We start from the raw sequence: 19,649 nt of genomic DNA, 5'->3' as shown, positions 1-19,649 counted from the left end.
AACGAAAAAAAAATATCCTCAAATAACATAAATCTATGTTAACGTGTTAAAGTCTAACAATGTTTTGTGAATGTCATAGCTTGATGATATTGACAAAAGTAGATAAACAACATGCTTTGAAAGGACTAATCTGAGACAAATTTGCCTCGATGATTTACGAAGAAGAACTGTAATTGTTTTGCACACTATGATTCGCTCTGCATAATTTCTATGTTTTTTTTTAATTTATTGAACAATGTATGAGCTTGATGTAGGTAAACGAGATAAGCTTTTATGCAGTCAATATACTAAAAATATATACCTGTGTCAAATCGTTTAATGAAATTTCGCTGTACCCAAACTTAGACTTTGCGTAGAGACTTAAAGCGAGGTTAACTTAATACTTAAACTATTTAGATGCTATTAGTTCAATTTTGTTGTCAATAATGGTCATCAATTTTCTGCCATTATAGAAAATTTCTCAATAGTTGTCTGTACTTTTCGATGTTTTGAAAATGGAAATATTGAAAACAAGTATTGTTTGATTAAATTCAAAAAAGAAATGTATCAACTGGAAAGTAAAAATATGAGAGATGGGCCTTTTTTATATTGGGGAGATTGCGAGAGCAATTTTGGATATTTCGTTCATGTTAATTCAAATATCGGAATGTGCACACGTGCAACACTTTTTACAATTTGCAGCTTTTGGTTTGTATCATTAATTTCTAAACATTTCTTTTGTATTCTACATAGTTGTAGTTAAGCCATCGTTGATATATGTGTTTAAATAAATAGTATCTCAAAGTTAAGTTCCCATAAAGAGTGTGACTTATTAAAGAGTGTTCACAATATTCTCAAAGGGACCGAACACCAGAGTGGCACCAAAAAGGTTTTTTTTTCTGTAACGAATCTCAGGACAATTATCTAATAGAATGTGTTACGCTTTGATATCATAACTAAAAGAAGTACCAAAATGTAAAAAAAAATGTGTCGGAGACCTGGTTCGAACTCATGTCGCCAAAATTGCAGTCCAGCGTCGTATCCACTGAGCTATGACGGCTTACTCTAATTGGCTGACATAATTAAGCTATACACCTACCTCGGTAATATCACGTGATAACACCGACTAGCCAATCACGCTTAAGGAATAAATTCTACCTGGTAGACATATCCAGTAATCTTTTTTTAATGGAAAAATACGAAATAACTGCTAAACTTAAATAAATTGTAAACTATGTGGTACTTCATTTAGTAAGTTTCAATGCATTGTACACATCGATAACAAGTTTATGTCAGTTTTCGACAAAATTTTTTTCGCTATTTTATCATACGGAGTACAGCCCCTTTAATTCGAGAAGCTTTATACCAAACCTAGATATAAAGATATTCCTTAGATAGGGTCACTTCTTCTAACAAATCACTAGGAGCTGGGGTTTCATATTGGGTTCATATTATAACATAAAACCAATACAAAAGCATTTCGCCTAGACTTTGGTTAGAACCACTGAGCACCGACTGATTAGCCTGGTTATCTTTCTATAGTGCATATGTCTTACCGCAAACTAAAAGACTTAAATTATATCATTTGCGTCATTGTTGTGAAAAGAAGCCAAATGAACCCCGAGAGTTACGAGGTTTACATTAAGATCATTTGTTCATGTCTAGAGACTTATATAACACAATGGATGTATTATCATGAGACAAAACGGTTCAATATTATACTTACTTTACCGAAAGTAAACTAGTTCAACTAATTGAGAACGTTATATTTACAAAGAAACAAGTAAATCAGGATTTCAGCCAATATGTCTCTAATTTTTAAGGCTTTTCATCGATTTCCTCCCAAATGTCTATTACAAGATCCGCCTTGAGGTAAATTTAAATAGATCAAAGCTTAGTTCACTTAATGAAGTATGTCATCTTTCCGTTTGTTTATGTGTTAGTTATACGTAGGCTGTGCATTTATTAAGTAGAGTAGATCAAATTTAGAACTAAACATTATGTCGTGCATACAAAATTTCTGCATATAAAATGAAATCGATTATATTCAAAGTGTGCTCAACAATTATCACATTGACTCATATAAATCCTGCAAGACCGTTACGTTGGCAAAAGGAACACATAGTATACAATGTAGATTGATATACGCATAACTGATCAATCATCTACCACAGAGCGTTTTACAATAAGTAAAAGATGTGATGTTCAGTTGAATATTTTATTTCTATGTACATTACAGAATAAATAAAGCATGAAAGTATGATCATTTCAAGAATAATTAAAATACAATTGTTTTTCTGCATTAACTATGTGCTACCTATCGACAGATTAAGCTGTGTTATCATCTCATATTGTCCGAGCTTGTTTTCTGTATCAAATAGACAGCGAAAGGAAATACTTATGGAATTACTATGAGATACTACAGAGGTTCAGAATAACACACATTAAAATATCAATAGTGTTTTCGGCATTGTACCTAAATGTTGTAAAGCATTTGCACCAAAATAGATAAAACATAGGTCAATGTTTGCTTGTCAAGATCTGTTATATAATGCCATTTCTACTGAACAATGCAGTGAAGTTGGAAATAACGTCAATGTGACCAGTTCGCTAGCCATTAATATTTAAGCATTAAAGCATCAATAGTACATCATCGCATTACGACACGGTTGGATAATATTGACTTTTTGTTGAGTCGATCGAACTAACAGCAAAAAAGGATGACCTTAATGAAAAGGAAACATGTGAGACAAACTCATCGATCAAATATTAACCTTGAGCCTGTTAAAAGGACACTTTCGAAGTCCCAAAAGACAAAGAACGAGAGACAAATGTCATCACAAGACCACAAAAAGACATTTCAGAGGCATAGATCTTTCGTTTTTAATATACCCAGTAGATTCCACTTTTAAATAAAATCAATATTATATAGAAGATTATCCGAGTGTTCGAATCACCCAATTAAGACTTTATGAAATTTGGGAGAAAAAACACATAAATTAGTATTATACCATTTTTTTTAAATTATTAAATATTTTGCTTAAAGATAATTCGTATTCATACATTGTTTATTTTCTTTTTCAGACAATACATGCACGCTTTGTCATACCGAATGTTTTCATCACGCTGGCACCATTTAATTTTTGTTTTGCAGTGTCGAAATCGCTCATATGTTCAAAGGTATGTCGTATACCAAAGGTGAACATTGGTAATTAAATCAAAACAGTAAATGCATAGCATATTTGTTTCACAAAAAGAACATTTTATAAACAGGTAAAAATTGAATAAAACACGGTACTTCAGGGCATTAGTCAGATTCAAGATTCGCAAAATCACTGATGGAGGTTCTTTCCCATTTGCTGCATTGCACAGGAAAGTGAACAGAAGGATTTGTTTTCCAGATGTAACGATGTTCGATCGTCATGGTAAGGGTTTAATTCTTATGTTAATAACTCATTTACGTTTCTCGCAATTAAATTTCCGTCATTATCTTCCCACCTTTATCTTCTCTGAAGTCCTTATCGATTAATAAAGGTCATGTGCAAAAGGTGATTATTGGGTTTTTTACACATCATCTTTTGTTTCCTTACGTCTATCATATTGATTTTATTTTTTCAATTCCCAAACATTTTAAACCTGTCAAATACTTGTGTATTTTGTAACAAACCTTTGAGGAACGACCTCGACCAATCCGCAGTTCTCGAGTTACCTTCTGCTCGAGTGAAGGCAATCGTACAGTATATAGATGAATGCGCTAGAGTGCAGGGAAAATATGACTTCTATCATGTGAATAATCGTATGGTTAAACATTGCGTCTTAACTTTGCATGACTCTTTTAAGATGGTGAAGTGAACTAGACAACTCACACCGCTTAATTATATTATTAACAATGTCAATAAGGGCATTTGTATAGCGGTCCATTGGTTTCATTCATTATATTTAATGGTACCATAGTCAACTCGACTTATATTCCTTTGATGTACATTCTTCGCATATTGCAACAGTTGGAGGTAAATGTCACTTTGAATATGACATTTGATCTATTAACCGTTTGGAAACGGTGGTACAATGGATGGGTTATTCCAAACCCACTCTATCAGATAAATTATAGAGTAGATGTGCTCTGTTGTTTGATGTTGTCATGAATACGATACATAAAAGTAATTATTTGTTTTCCAACCAAACATATTGACATCGACCTCCTTTGTTTAACGACCGTGTTATTCTTTAACTGACGACTCTTATCATTTGACGTATTTTGATATCAATAAATGTTTTTGAAATCATATAAGAAACGGTGTAATTCAGATTATTATAGAGTGTAAACTTGTTAAAAGTCATCGCGGTTTTAAAAATACAATAAAAAAATACAGGGACAAGCCCAGTAGTCGGAAAACAAAAATAAACCCTGTTTATGGGCGTAAGGCAAGGGCCCAAACGATAATAAAATATAGATAGTATATATTAACACCATATATATAAAAATATACAAAAACAAACACCAAAATTAATCTTATATCACATACACAAATACAAGCACAACACGCGAACTACATGTTGATCAAACTCGCTTTACCGTTAAATGATGGGATTTCCGCCTTGAAACGGTCGCTGAAAAAGTCACTGAAACCTGAGTCTACTTGGATATTTTGGAAGTAAGCATGACCATTACCTCACACTTGTCCCATCATTTATTAAAAGTGAATTGATTACACATCAACTTGAAAACAATGAAGACTAAAGCAAAACATAGCATGTTTACGTTTAAAAGGACATTCTTATTCGAAATCAATACATACACAGTATAACAAACATAAATTTTGAGTGATAAATCTTTAACTTTTTATTAAAATGAAATTTTGGAAAATATAAATTACTGATAACAAGATTGTAACCATGTTTTTAATAGCTGAAAACGCAAAAAATATGTTATGAATGGTGAGTGCTTAGAGATTTTCTGTGATCTACTATCATCTCATAAAGAAGATGTACAGTGTTTTCTGCACCGTTCTTTCAAAGTAACCTCGGTATCCTTCATACAAACCATGATTTTCGACATTTATTCATCCTTTTTGGTATATTTAAATAATTATATAAATAGTAAAAAATCATATATAGGAGTAAGTGTGCATCTTGAAATTTACTTAACGACCGGATACTAACATTACGAAAGAATCAAGCTTGAGTAACAGTGCTTATATCTCATAAGGGGTACGATAAAGTAGTGAAAACATAGATGCATGGTGGTTAAGAGTATAGGGTCATAGAGTGTATTTCAAATACATTTAGCAAAATGCCCATAAATGCCCATAAATACACAAGCAGTAAAACATGTGAGTGATATTTCACATATTTCAAGTTATTTAAGAACGAATTTTAAATTAACGATGTAATATAAGACGTTCAATAAAGAGTTATGAGAGCAGAACTTAAGTATAAATATAGTCTTCTTAAATCTATTGACTTAAATACATACGTTGCTAGTATTCTACTAAAGATGATGTTCAGAGAGGGGAAAAATTCTACTAATGTTTTTACAGTTTGTTTGTACAGAGTAAATGGTCACCATGCATGTTATTATTAAATCAGTTTAGTTAACTTTCCAGAACAAAATTATACTCATCTTTAAGCACATTACATAGATGACATTTGCTCACTGTACATGGAATACCAACTTGCTTATGCCATTTACATTGCCACTAAATAATACGTGTCGAGGCACTTTTATTCTCGACAAAAACTTTCCTATTTAACTATATTTACACCTTTAATGTACATGGATGTATATTTACACCTCACTTTCCATTCCTTAAATGAACTGCCTTTCGGCAATTGCGTTTATCAATCGATGAACGCAACATCTTCGGATATGTTCGGATCGCAATTCATTGCAAAACAATATACATATAATTTGGATCTTGTTATTGTTTGTATTGTGTCAGCAGGTCCCGTCAAATATAAATCAACATTTTAGAAAGTGCTAAGTTATTAAATTTTAAACGTTTTGTTGCCAAAGTGTTTGATCTTTTCCCGCGTTATTGTGACGTCATTTGAAAAAAATGTTCCGGTAACAGTCGGGTCATCCTATTTACGGAATGGGTAAGAAAGGATTACTGAAAGGTAGTCCGAAATGAAATGAAGTATTTTTTAACGTTTCTTGAATAAAATAATGAACTATTCGGACTCCACACACTTAGACCAGCCCAATTGCGTTCATAACCCGATGTCGGTGTCATTCCAGCGTTGAAGAGAATTGCGTATTATAATTGTCACAATGATTGTCCGGTCAGGACGCTCTTCAACGATTATCCGGCGCATTTTGGCACGTTCATATTCGAAAATGACGATCGGTATCGCAAAATACTCGTCCCTGGATATATCCAGATCACTTGCAAATATCGTTTCTGTAGAATTATAAACTGTACACAGTCGGCGAACGTCCATAAAACAGGATTGTGATTCGTTTTCATTAATTGTTTGCCTTTCAACGTGGTAAATCCTACACCTCGGTATATTGGGCATTCTCTCTTTGGTACATTATCTGTTGGGATAAAAACAGCTTAGACTGTTCACAAAGAAGACGCTCCGTCAACGTGTATTATTAGCGGAATCAAGCCACCATTTGTCAAATTGCTTCGAAGGTTGTTCAATACATTTAATTTATTGAGCACAGCGAGAACCATCACAGGTCCAGATATAGCCACGGCGGCCACGCATATTACCCGGATCTTTTCCATTATTATTGATTTGGATTTGTTACTTGTCTTAGTGGGTCGTTTGTTGCAAAATACCACTGCACGTAGATGCTACGAAGGTGAAGAAATTATGATGTACACATCAAAATGTCAGTGATGATGTAAACATTATACGTGATCGTTGTAAATCGCTAGTACCCTGAAAATGAAATTTAAAAACGTAGTTAAATTATTGAATGTTATATGGCTGATAAATGTATTCTAACATCAAAGCAATTTACTCATACTAATATGTAATGTAGAGAGAATAAACATGTAGCACGATGATTATAACTAATGTAAGGATATATCAACCGATTTTTTCAATTATCAATCTTCCAGTAAAAACATTTCCCTGAATTAGTTATTACCTCTTATAATAATTTCCAAAACGGTTCATTGTTTTCATTCCTGTAATATTGTGATAAGATGGTAAATCGGCAATTATAATTCTGAAGTACACCAGCACTTAGAAAGACAGTAGAAGGTGAATAAGATATTCAATTTAACGTATGGTGAATTGATCTGTACGAAAGGATGCTTACTTGGCATGATACGATACACAGCTTTATAAAAGCTCTGGACGTGTTTATTTTTTGTATGTTTGATGGTTGTGTCGCTGTTTGGTTACTACAAGTAACATTTTAAAACCAACACGTTTTATATAAGTTTCAAGTCTCAATATTCCCGGCCAATGATGATGAGTATATTTGCAAATCGTTTTGTCGAAACTACAAGATGTGGTACAAGATGCTTTCTGTTAACAGTTAAATTGATGATACGTATCCGGATTCGGAGATAAATTTGTTGAGGTAACAGAAGATGGTTAAAAGAGTTAGCGCCATGATAGTGTGAAAAATACATATATTGCAAAAGTATTTCAAAATACGCAAGATAAAAGGATCACTTCAATTATGTTCAAAATATTATGGATGCTTTATACGAGTATATAATTTCTTTGAAGTGCACTATCATTTTTCTCACAACATAAATGATAATAAAATCCTGTGATATTTCCTGTTCGAAAACATATTATTTGGTCTTTTTGTTTTCTTTCTTAAATAACGGACAGCGACCTACGCTAATAGATGGTTGCATTAAAGATGCGAGCGATTACTTTAATCATGATGTTTACTAATAATTTTATAAAGAATTTATTCCCATGTCAGAGTTATTCAGGCCGAGAAAAACACTATCCTAATATGTTATTAGTGTCTCAATTACACAACGTAATTGAGAATAAAGATATTTTTATTTCATACGCATTTTAAAGGATAAAATATTGTTCTGAAACCAGATGCCAAAGGCTTTGTAATTATAGCTTATATCAAATATCTTTATAAAAATTAAAGTGAATCCCAGTTGTGCCCTTCCCATGAAATCGACTGTTTGACACTACACGCCATGACGTACTTATTTCTGCTTATTAGAATGTTTACAATTTACAAGTTTTGCTTCGATTATGTCGTTTTAAATTGAACATTTAATATATTTTAACCACAATATGCTAAGGACCGCCTTATGATAATGAGTAGAAATGGTTGACTAAGAACATTATCCTGAATGACAGCAAATTAACATAACGAAAGGAACTATTATGAAAGTAAACATGATGAATTACGACAAACTTTGACCTTGAATAAGTACAGTGTCTTCGTAAACTTCGTCTTAACTCGGCTGGTATCTGTATTTTGTTCTGTAAGGTTGACACTTAAAGTTTTGCATTTAGTTTCCGTTAAAAGTTGGGTATGATAAACGATTATTAAAGTGTGTGCTACAGTGGTTGGGGATTCTCCCCAACCCGCAAGATCAAGCGCAGCATCATGCCAACGATAGTGACGAAGTATAAGTTAATATATAGAGGATATTTGTTTATTTCAGTGTAAGATCGTATTTTATTTCACGAGTGTTATAGAAAAACATATGTTCACGAGTGGCGAAGCCACGAGTGAAAATGTAGTTTTTGTATGATCACGAGTGAAATTAAATACGATCTTACACTGAAATAAACAAATTTTCTGTTTCTTTTATGCTTATTTTCGGAGTTTTATTTGTTTTGTTTTTTATTTATTTCTGAATTACCCCCCTTTTTTAAAGGGTGGGCTTTACGCCGCTACCCGGGGGGCGCCTCTCATGCATAATTATAGCTGTCAACTTTTCTACTTTCGGTTTGCTGAGAAATAGTTCTCTGCTATTCATTCTTATAGCTTAATATCCGCTCGTTTTTTATTGCAAAGCTTTATGAACAGTAAACAATGAAGTATTATTAGTGCACATATGTTCCAAAAAATAATGAAAACACTTTTTATTTTAAGATGGGCATGAATACATAACCAAATTACTACGCCGCTATTTAAAGAATGAAAATTTGGAAGGTCAAATGTGTTAGCAAAAGATATGCGGATACTCATTGGATTTTAACCATTCTTCTTCGTTTAAGACTGCATGTACGTGTGTTTTTATAGTAAGTTAATAATCAGTCATCTTACTGTCAGAGACCAGTCTGTTTCGCTTTAAAATGTTTGTTTTCCAGATAAAGAGTAAGTGCCACGCTAGTTTGTTGACACATTTAGGTGTGGGTGGGGTAAAAAATGTAGGATCTATCTGTAAATTGTTGTGTGAATTCTCCCGGAAGCTCATTTTACGTACTACAACGGTTAACAGTTCAGAATACATTTGAACGATGATATAAATTTTAGTTATGTTCGAACAGTTGTTTTTGTCTGTAATTTGTTTGGTATAAAAGCAAATGTTCGAACATTCAGCTTCAAAGATCAGTAAAATGTTTGATAAACGGGATAACCGGTAATAAACGGTAACTTGTTAATTTCCAATTATATATATATATATTTAAGTTTATAAAACATTTCTTTATTTTTTTAAACATTTTGTGACATAATTTACTGAATTCCAGTGTTCTGTGTTGATCAAGGTAAGTACATGTAACAACAAAGGAATTTAAAAGTAGTTCTGAAAGTTGATATTTTCACTCCTTATTTTGCAGTGAAAATATCAAATTGATATTTTCACTGTTGTTTTTTCACTGTGAAAACCCCATATTTCATCGTAAAGCATCAAAGAAAACTTTTTTCACAATTGTTGTAAAATAAATAAAAAAAACGTTTAAAGTTAAGTAATATTGAAACCTATTAAAAAGTGTTTAATATAATTATCTTATTCCCCTGCTTATTTTGTTGTGAAATACACTGTTGTCATTTTGGTCAATATCTTAAAGTCGAACAAAATACAACATAGTTATTGTCACCGTATCAAACAATACGCTCATGGTGGTTACATCGAACTGTTTCAATGTGGTATACACCATTGATTAATTTAAAGCAACCAACACTGTAGATAATTTCATTTCTCTGACATTAAGATGCTATCAATGTGTTTGTGTTATTTTTAAATGGATTGAGAAAAAATCATGTTAAATCGTAAACTCATTAAACACACGAAAGAACCCAAAACTCATTTTATGACTCCAAATAGCCATTATTTATGAACAATTAATGTAATCTTTCAAACGTATCAGGAGTTATCGGAATAACTGGCTGGCTATGACCTCATTATGAAACGGATGTTAGAAACATAGAATCACCATTGTAAAAATATGACATTAAAATAAATGGGAACAATATTTCATATGTTGGTACAGATTCAAACTTTTGGAGATTGCTTCAATGGTAATTCTAAGTTTTCCACATTAATTTTTCTATGATTACTTACATAAGTTTAGTAAATGATATATTTCATCACATAAACGCGCGTTTAATGCGATCATTAGTTTCCGGAAAATAGATTCTTTATATGATCCAAGTAAAATAACATTAAACTTTAAAGAAACTGCATACAAAAGAAATATCTAAATTTTCCACAATCTGTCCTGCACAACTTATTCATCATGTGTTAGCTTCACTTTAGGCAAAAAGACACAAGGAACTCTTAAACGAAAATCGTACACTGTTGGTAGACTAAGAAATATTCTGTTTGAGCCACTGACTTTTCAAAACGCGAATTTTATTTGAATACAGTGATATACGGACCGATCACGTTAATATATATATATATATATATATATATATATATATATATATATATATATATATATATATATATATATATATATATATATATATATATATATAAATGGACACATTATGTAAAGGATTACTCATGCCAGTAATTGATCATCTGGCCGACCGAGATTTCATGCACGGTATGTCATTATTCTGCCCCGGCATCACTTGTCAAACTATATGAATGTTTTTAAAAGCTTATTTTTTATGATCAAATTACTATAATAAAAACAAATATTAAGGAATGTTGAAGTTTGAAACTGGTAATCCCTTTTCCAACGATATTTGTTATTAATCTTTGTATTAATATATGTAATGGTTTTCGTAGATATAACAAGATATGTCACTTTAGAAGTAAGAAAACAATACCAACCGAAGAACTCGTTCAATATGCTCATAGAAATGACGAGAATGCAAACAAGCAGATCGGTTACAGCCAGATTCAAAAGGAAGTATTTGCTTGGTGTCTACAGATGCTTTTCCAGCGATATTGCGAGCACACCAGTACGTTCCCGGTGATCCCGAAGACGACGACAAAACCGAGGAATAACACGTCCCAGTTGTAGCTCGCTCCGGGTGGTAACAGCCGGCAGTATAACACTAGGTTCATTTTTCCACTCTCTGACATAGAGGTAACCGTGTTGGTCATATAGTAAGAGTCGATTGAATCATTTATGTTGCTTATCCGAAAATGACTGTGTAACCTATGTTTTCGGTTAATAGTTATACTTCAGGGTTGATATCAAAGCGTGGAAGCTATTGGAATTTACATCAATTTCAATTTATCAATCCAAACAAATGAAAGTATACTCGACATTGTATCCAATGTTTTTGTTTTGAAGCAGGCGGTAGCGATAAAATATGAAATTGCTACATGTAATCCTATTATCAGCTGCTGTCAGGAAAGCTACCTGGAAGCTTAATATTTCCATTTATGTCGCCTGTTAATGAGATTCCAAATTGAGCATCAAATACTACTCCAAGTCAATTATAATAACCATAATTAGCAGGAAAAATGGCACGATATTGTAAGAGTTTCAAGAATTAACACTATAGATAATATAAACTTTAAGTATATTACTTTTAAATAGAAGATTTATACAATGAATTGTATTTCATTACTGTCAATATTTCATCGATTCTAGGTTGACGCTGATTGACATGCTTTTATGTTTCGTTGTGAATGTCATGCAGAATCCGATGCCAAATGACCCCTCTTAGTTCCGCTGAAAACCTAACTGTAACTAAACCGTGAACTTGGAGGAATGTATTAGGAAAGAATTTAGGGTCATATTTGAATAAGAGTGAGGTTTGTGCACGTAAACTGGTTTAAACCCCCAGTAAATTTAAATTTCACTGACCGTTCCAAGGCGGTTCCTAACAATCCTTGATTAACATACATAGTTTTTGTATATATAGTATGTATGCACTGTGCTGTTTGTGGAGTTTTGTGCTGTTCCTCCATGTTTCTTGTTTGTGATTTGTTTGTGTTGTATGTCTTTGGCGTTTACCCACTGCCATTAAACCGGGTTTAAGTTTAAAACTTTTGCTACTGAGCTTGTTTCTGTAGATTTTACATAAGTATTGATGTGGATCTGATTTGCAATGATTATATTACCACGAAATCTACATATCCCGATGAAAAGTAAGTATATATATACAATATCGAAACGAGACAAGAAACAATCCACAAATGTTTTTAGCTATTGTCAATACATATTATAAGTCTGCCTTCCTTGTTTTAGAAACCTCATGTTTTAAATGCTATAAATGTTGTGTAGATTTTTGAAGATCTTGTCTGCATGATTTTAACACTACGACGATAAATGTTGGAGCAAATGTTAGGTTGTGCGATTACCAACTGGTTTTAAATACCAAATAGTTATAAGATGTTTGCACAAAACAATACCATACCTCATCATATACTAAGGCGGATACCACAACATATACCAATAACGTTTTAATGTGTGTGTGTGTGTGTGTGTGTGTGTGTGTGTGTGTGTGTGTGTGTGTGTGTGTGTGTGCTTGTGCGTGTTGTGGCTTTATATGCCTCTCATTGTGGATGGTTTGGCTGCAGTAAGAGTACCTATAAACAGGTAATTGGTTAAAGTTAACGCTATAGTGCTTGCCTATTTAGTTTCAAGAAAAGCTTCTTCAAAAGCCCAATTAAAGACATATTATTAAACTAAACAACTATTTTATTTATTTATTTTTATTTATTTTTTTTTTTTTTTGGGGGGGGGTGAGGGGGGGCGCCTAGCGTGTTTATTGTTACATGAGACAATTTAATTGCTTTTGTTCGAAACACTGTAGCAGGGTGGCATCGCGAAGCCGAGTACTACTTTAGATACATGTAACTACTTACAAAATATCTTTTTCCTGGAACCATCTGATATATGTACATGCTACGAAATTTGCTGCGTATTTTAAAAGACAGCATATCTTCGAATTCCATGCTATTTAAACCAAGGTAATATTTGGTTAATGGAAAATTCTAGATCCTATTTCAGGAAATGATTTTCAGAGGATTTTAATCAATTCTGTTTTTCAATCCTTTCTAAAATGATGGAGTGAGAACGATCTATAGGAGGGACTTGTTGAATACCTCTTTCATAAGGACACAAGTAGCACACCGCTCTTTTTCAAGTAAGAAATGACATTAAAATATACAATGTTAACGAACAATTCCGAAAGATTTGACCTGAGGATATTATTCTTGATTAACAAATTAATACTCATTCTTTAATACTTATTAATACTCTTCTCGCTCGTATCCTAAGTGGCATGCGCGTAAACTGGCAATACACCTTACAAGAACAGGCCAAAGCAAATTGCTCATCGAATGCGTTTCTTTTTCCATCCTTAATATGTTTTAAAAAAAACACTTACAATGGAAAGAGTACGTTACGGCTTTGCTATTAATACTTGTGTGGTGTTTTGAAATATGAATTCTGTGCTTTTATTATGGTAATTTGTCCAAGACATATGCTAGATTAAAATTGGTGGGATATATGGCTTATACTTACCATAGTTTCATCCGTGGTATTACTTTTGAGAATAATTATAATGATACACTATCCATGATTAATAAAACAAAAACAACAAATGTCCCCGTTGTTTTAACCACATTATAATATTAGTGACTAATTCTTCCTGATTATAAAATCGGCATTTCACTGATATCAATTAGACTGGTTCAAACAAATCAGAAGATTTGAATATACAGCAACGTTCTTTAGCCGGACAATATCGAATTTATTTGTCCATCAGTTGTGAAATGTGACGACCATAAATTAAGGGTGGCAGGATAGATATTAGATGTACACAGGCCACACCAAACTGAAGTGTTGTTGGATTAAATATTTGCACATTTATGTGCGACCACTAAAATAAGCAAAACATATTTTTATTTAAAAATGAATGGCACTCTTAATGATATTTTAACAACCTAACAATAGCAATATCATAAAAGGTACTGAATACAAACTTGTTACAAACAAAAGCTGTCCTGTCATTTCATGACTGCGATAATTGCAGATATTTTTCTGTTTAAGACCGTGATATATACGAGTTTTTCCCGGATAATTAGGAATCTGCCATATTTTGGAGAAAATCAACTACGGGTATGGAATTTAAAAAATTGTACTCAAGACGTAGAAACTTCTTGTTGAATTTTGATTAACAGATCGGTTCGATTGACTTTATTTCGTTTTCTTTATTTAAAATAATTTAGAGAAAGAAATTTAATTAAAAATCATTAGATCTCTTTCATTGGTCTTTGTCAAGATTTGTTTTTGTTATAGGTATTGCCTCTTTTTAAAATATTTTTGTAAACTGTATAGTGTCTGCGTGTTAACATATCAACCTTTATCTTCCTGAATAACACCAGCGCCGGTCCTGGCAGATATGATGTTTCTAATGACGGTGCTATCATTGTTCGCTTAATTAATATTTCAGTCTTGACTCGATGCTCTAGGAGCAGGTGTGCCAAAGTGGCCGATGTAATTGAGGCTCAAGGAGCCAGTGTGTTTATTGCCCAAGGGGTATTGTAAGAGGAATAATATTTGTAAACTGAGGTAAATATTAATTATTAAAAACAATCTCTTTATTCCCTATTTTGATTTTTATTTTTATGATATAAGTAACAGTTGATTCTCATATTTTACATTTTGAGCACTGTGTGATTACCATTAGTCTTAAGTACTGTTACGTTTAGTTACAGTTTTACCATTGATATATGATGCATGTATATATATATATTTGTTTGATCAAATTATATTGTTGGGGAACACATTGTTTAATAGATCCCAGTTTGGGGACGAATACGGAGAGCGTTGGTGACGATTTGGAACGTGTCGGGACGAATTTAGAGAGCATAAGGGGACGAATACGGAGAGCGTTGGTGACGATTTGGAACGTGTCGGGACGAATTCAGAGAGCATAAGGGGACGAATACGGAGAGCGTTGGTGACGATTTGGAACGTATCGGGACGAATTCAGAGAGCATAAGGGGACGAATTCGAAGAGAATTAGGGGACGAGTTTGAATAGAATAAGGGGACGACGTGGGGACGTGCCTAGAATGAATTGATAGTGAAGTGTTTGGATTAGATTGAGTGTAATCGGAGACGAATTGAGTGAGAAGAAGAAAGAGAGTTGAAACAAAGTCAAGCGCTGTTGATAACGTTTGGAGTAGTGAACGGCAATGTACAATCAGGGAACATACGTTTTTTTTTTCTTTAACTTTGTCATTATATTATGAACCATTGTAATCATTTTATTCTTTATTAAATTTAGTTAGACAAATCGTTTCTTGTTAATCGTACACTCATCTAAGAGACTCGAACCGAATGTCACTTTTATTATTTCTAAAGTCTATGTTGTAAATCAGTCAAAGCGGTATTTAAGTTTAGTTACCTATGTACCCCCGTTCTTGAGTACAACAGTGCTATGACTTATTTGTACGATCTAAATACAAACAATTCATGTGAGTACGCATTTGATTCAAAGTATCTAAGTTTTAGAGTTTGTTTCAAACTTTCAATCACTGTCAGAGAGCAGACTGATTTGCTTGTAGACTGTTCGTTTTCCAGATGAAGAGTAAAGACCACAATGCGTTGCTGTCATTTTTTACTTTTTTATATTCATTTAATGTATAAATACGAATTAATGTTTACTGACTGTTCCAAGGCGGTACATAACAATTCTTGATAAACATACCAATTATTATATATATATATAAAGTAATTATGCACTGTGCTGTTTGTAGAGTTTTGTGCTATTCTATGTTTTTTGTTTGTGATTTTTTGTTCTATGTCTTTGGTGTTTGCCCATTGCCACTTAACTGGGTTTATGTTTAAACTTTTTGCTACTGAGCATGTTTCTGCAGCTTTTTGCATAAATATTGTAGCCAATGTTTTGGTCTAAATGTATGACGAAAGCAAATGTTTGAGCATTCAGCTTTAAAAATCTTTAAAAGCAGGATTACGACTTTCACTAAAACAGGAACTAAAAAGTCTTTGTTTCAAGATAATCCTGTATTTAACATGTGCAATATTTGTTTAATTTCACTATATAACTTTTATTTTCAGTATATTGCTTTAAATTGAGATACTGAATTTTGAATAACAGAAATTAAGACGTTGATCTGAAAAGTAGTTTGTACTCACACTCTTTGCTTTGCGGTGAAATTATTTTGATTATAATTGTTAATGTACTTAATAACTACATATTTCACCACAATTATTGAACGAAAATTTGGTAAATTATGTGTATGGGGGTAATAACAAATCTTTGACGTATTCATTTTAAACCTCTCTTGAGGACGTAGTGTACAAACACCAATGCTTTTGATTTTTGACATTTGTTGGAGACATTGTAAATTCGTTGGCGAATTCCTATAGTTGTCATTTATGATACATGAAAAGACATAAATATAAGACTTTGACCAAGAAAATCAATTTCAAAATACGTGAACTTAAATACCATTTATGAATCGAGTGTTTAGTTGACTATTAAACTTGAATCTGCTTAAAACAAACACACACACACACACACATATCTGATTAGGTTTAATAACCTTGATAAACATACCTAGTTTTTTATATATAGTATGTATGCATTGTGCTGTTCTTCCATGTTTCGTGTTTGTGATTTTATGTTCTATGTCTTTGGCGTTTACCCAGTGCCATTAAACCGGGTTAATGTTTAAATATTTTGCTACTGAGCTTATTTCTCTAGCTTTTCGCATAGATATTGAACACACTTTTCATTTGTTTCTCTTTTACTTGTCCATATTTTCTTAAAAAAATAGAACTATTCATTCCATTGCAGAGACTTAACAAAATAATGTAATAAACTATAACATTCTACGCAAGTCTTTCAACTAAAAAGCAACGATATGCTATCGAGAATCATTCGTGTACGTTCAAGAACGCGATAGTTCCCCAGCGACTGTATGGCTCCCTGACAGAAACAAATATCCTCATGATGTTATCACTTTCTAATAAAGACCACAACTAATATTTTCGGACTCCCTTTGATGTTTGCTATAAGTCATTACAATGTTATACATAACAACAGATCGTCGGTTGCCATAGTCTTCTGGAACTGATTTCATTATTCAAAACAAGAACCATTTGATAGCTTAATCAGAAGCATTTGTATGGCTTCCTGCCTCTGACTAACGTAGTTTAGTGTTGTCAATTACATACACATTGTGTAGCTCAAACGGGTTGTATTTTGTTTAATTAGCAAACTTAATGATATGACTGGTAGGTAGTACCTATGGGATTAATATGGACAAAACATTACACCATTTGGCTAACTCCGCCCAAACAATAATCATTTTTAAACAGTGGCAACACCGTGACTTTTTATAAAATATACATCTTTCACTTTGTGTACTGAATCATTTAATTCAAAACTATCCTTCAAAAGTTACTTAGTGTGTAGTTACTAAAACCAAGCTTCAAAGTAGTATCAATTTGTATCAAAGTATCATATGTTTATTAAAATGCTAATCGAGCTAAACAAATTATATATACGAACAATAGTGTACACGTTCCTTAAAAGTGCTAGTAGTGATAGGTAACAACTGTTTTGCTTATATCATGGCCGACGTTAATGAACTGTCTCAGTTTGTTTTCAGATAAAAGTAAATAATCCATTGTTGTTTATGAACTAATTTTGTAACCAAATATTTTAAAAAAAGACTATGTAGTCCTTTCTAACACTTGGGCCATAGACTAAGTCAAAGTGTTATATTTACATCTTTAAATATAATATTAGAAATTCAAATACGTATTCAAATATTGCAATTGAGATTAAAATTGGTTTGCCAAGTTTAACCTTAATCTTGTATCTGTAGGCTTGCATACATACAACACGCGTTTCATATTCTCCCTTATATCAGCCAGTGACGACTGAACGAGAGCGTAATTATGAAAAGCGGGATACTCCTAACGAAGGCAGACAAAACAGAACATTATAAGCAATGTCAGTCTCCAGACTCTGGACAAGGCTTGGCATGCGTACAGTGTAAAATCACATATTTTTTCATGTCAGTTTGATAGTTTGTACTCTGTTTTGTCTGTCTTCTCGCACAGGCTTACTCAGGAAGTGCAACACTCTCATCACCCGCTTGTAAAGCAATTAGCGGTTATTGCAACCTTTTTAACACTCACATATAAAACTCATTATTTTCTTAAACATTATAACTTCTACTTTACCTGACATATTTTGAGCTGATTATTCAATAACAGCAAGAGTCGTAGTCCGTCCTGTTTGTATTTCATTCTTCTGATTTGGTTAAACTATATTCTTTTTCATTTCAGTAACATATTACGGATCTAACAACCAAGGCATAGTCACAAATTCAAACATGTGGTTGAAATGATATGAATACTTGTTGGTTTATATTCTAAAAGACATGGTCATTGTAAGATTGTAGTATTATTGAACATTGCAAGTTTTGTTTTGTGCTGTTCTTCCATGATTCTTGTTTGTGATGTTATGTTCTTTGTCTTTGGCGTTTACCCAGTGCCATTAAACCGGGTCAACTTTTTGTTACTGAGCTTGTTTCTGTAGCTTTTCGCATAAATATTACTTCTGATGACAATGAAAATGAAGCAAAAGGTATCCAGGTATCCCGCCAACTATCGCCTTTGACTTGTACAATTTACCACCAACGCCAAATGAAAGGGCAATTATCAATTCAAAACACAATACACGTTTTCATTTCATTTTCTTATTTCTTCTTTTTTGATCAAGACTTATATCATTAGTTAAGGTCTTCTTGAATGACTTCTATTTTATTGTCATTACCTATTTTTAATGAGCGGTGTTCTATTTATGTCTTAAGGCGTCAATACGAGCCAAATGTTCTCCCTTTAGATCGTTTCAACATAAGCCTTTTAGAATTAGTAACATATTGGAACTAAAAGTCTATGAAAGTCATTTTCTGAACAAGATCTAGAACATTTCATATACCAAATATAACCTTGGTTTCAATATCATGCCATAGCATGCAATTCGGAGGCATGCTGTCTTCTATGTTGAATTAATACGTAGAAAGATAGTTCCAGAAAACAAATAATATAAAGCAGTAAAAAATCATGTTTTTTCAAGCAGTACACGGTTGCTTTACGCAAACCTGCTACAGTCGTACAAACACATGTTATTAAGTTATCTGACTCATGTAACACAAAAATCTGCATTCCCCACACTAGAAGTTTGTAACATTTAATGAAATGTCTTACATGAAGCATTTGAGGAATGCATATTTCGTATAATTAACAATAGAACAATAGAAACTAGTAGTAGACAAGCAAAATAGCATGAACTTTTCAGTTAGCTGT

This window comes from Mya arenaria, chromosome 15 (assembly GCF_026914265.1).
Source record: "Mya arenaria isolate MELC-2E11 chromosome 15, ASM2691426v1".
Lineage (NCBI taxonomy): Eukaryota > Metazoa > Mollusca > Bivalvia > Myida > Myidae > Mya > Mya arenaria.
Note: the sequence above shows the minus strand (reverse complement) of the source record.